This window comes from Rhinopithecus bieti, unplaced genomic scaffold (assembly GCF_001698545.2).
Source record: "Rhinopithecus bieti isolate Rb0 unplaced genomic scaffold, ASM169854v2 scaffold_20150, whole genome shotgun sequence".
Taxonomy (NCBI): Eukaryota; Metazoa; Chordata; class Mammalia; order Primates; family Cercopithecidae; genus Rhinopithecus; species Rhinopithecus bieti.
In genome coordinates, this window is record NW_016810565.1 from 4104170 (window position 1) to 4106680 (window position 2511).

Here is a 2511-nt window from a genome sequence, read left to right on the forward strand (position 1 = left end):
ATAGTAGTTTTAATTACATATATTAATCAAAATTCTTAACACTTACTACCCTTTACGTCCAGTGAAAATCAGATAGTGCATGATTTCATAATTTTTAAATAGCATATGTTTCTTTACAGCACAGGACATGCCTACCAGTAAACCCAGATATCTCTAATTCCTCCTAATAAGAAGCCAAAAATATATAAGCTTAAACTTATGTTCAGGAATTAATATTTTAGCAGTTCATATTATTTGGAAATGGTCTAGATACTTAATGAATACGTATCACTTAATTTAATTTAGTACAGTTTTAAGGTTTCCAGTTATCAAGAAGATGTTGGAAATTGTTTTTCGACAGACATATTATACCGCTAAATAAAAGTAGCTGTCATCTCAGGTTATTTTTCTTGTTGACAAATTTCATAACAAAGATGATATGAGCTTATTCAACTAGTAAAGCTAGATGGAATATCCTTTTTTAACTAAATCACAAATATTTTATTTATTAAAGATTAAAGTCATTAGAAACTTGGAAATCATTGGGGTTAGTTCCTTTCTCTTCTGAGAAAATACTTATTTTATACATGAAGTTATTTTTTCTTTAGACAAACTAAACAGACTTCTCTCAATATTATTTCTAACAATACCATCCAGATATATCATTTCTAATAACATCCATATGTAGTATCATTATATGTAGAATAATATTACAGATAAATTATATGCCTGTATGTATGGCTATATATATGTGTATACATACATATAAATTATATATATGCCTATATACATATAAATAATTTTATATGTATGCATATATAGTCATATATATAATTTATATGTATGTATACATATTTATATGTATACACATGTATGTATTATATGTATTTATATGTATACATGTATATGTATATACATATATATATAGCCAGACATATAAATAATTTATATGCAATATTATTCTACATATAATGATATTATATGTGGATGTTATTATTAGAAATGATATATCTGGATGGTATTGTTAGAAATAATACTGAAAGAGGTCTGATTTGTTTAAAGAAAAAATAAGTGCATGAATAAAATAAGTATTTTCTCAGAAGAGAAAGGAACTAACCCCAATGATTTCCAAGTTTCTAATGACTTTAATCTTTAAAAAATAAAAATACTACTGATTTTCATATATATATTTTTGTATATATGTGTATATATATAGCCATACATAAAGATACAGACAGATGCAAACAGAGATTCATGGAGTCTGTTCTGTAATTTTAGCCACATTTCAGGTGTAATAATGTCAAACTCTCTGGTTGGATCCAAATTGTGTCTCTGGCAGTTAAAGTTACCTGCTCAGATAGCTTAAGCCTTTTATTAATATTTGTGAAAAGGACTTTTAAGATGTTTCATTTACCATTTATTTCTAAAAAGTTTCTCTTTGGCTGGGCGTGGTCGCTCACACCTGTAATCCCAGCACTTTGGGAGGCCAAGGCGGGCAGATCACGAGGTCAGGAGATCGAGACCACGGTGAAACCCCGTCTCTACTAAAAATACAAAAAATTAGCCAAGCGTGTTGGTGGGCACCTGTAGTCCCAGCTACTTGGAGAGGCTGAGGCAGGAGCATGGCGTGAACCTGGGAGGCGGAGCTTGCAGTGAGCCCAGATCGCACCACTGCACTCCAGCCTGGGCAACAGAGTGAGATTCTGTCTCAAAAAAAAAGAAAAAGAAAAAAAAGTTTCTCTTTATATTATCCTTCTGATAAGTCATTTCCCTGAAGTCTGCATTTTGAAGATCTAGACATCTCAAAGGCAGAGGAAAAGGACATGAAGTTTTCTCTCAGGAGGAATTTTGGGGCATATTTCTCCATTATCAGGAGCCAGTCTTAATAAGACTGCAGGCTGAATTGCAGGTGAGTAACCGAGGAGACATCCAGTCTATTTCCAATTAGTCTTTATCTGTTTTAGCCTTAGGTGGTTGCTTTTATAATAGCTCAGAGTTGTGTGCAAGACCAAGAATTAAATTTAGTTATTGCAGGTACACCTGGTTCATTTAAGGATCTAATTTTTTAAGGAAGTTAGTGTTGAGGAGATTCAGATGGAAAAAGCAAGACTAAACACTACTAAAGAGGTTAGTAGATTCCGAATAATTTTTGATTACTGTGCTGTAGAGATTCCTTTAGAGAGATTATTTTTTGAGTCATTCTGTCTTTTGGGAACCTCTGTATACCAATCAAAAAATGTATTTTGGCCAGGCACAGTGGCTCACACCTGTAATCCCAGCACTTCGGGAGGCCGAGGCGGGCAGACAACCTGAGGTCGAGAGTTTCAGACCAGCCTGACCAATATGGAGAAACCCTGTCTCTACTAAAAATATAAAATTAACCAGCCGTGGTGGCACACGCCTGTAATCCCAGCTACTCGGGAGGCTGAGGCAGGAGAATTGCTTGAACCCTGGAGGCGGAGGTTGCAGTGAACCGAGATCGCACCATTGCACTCCAGCCTGGGCAACAAGGACAAAACTCCATCTCAAAAA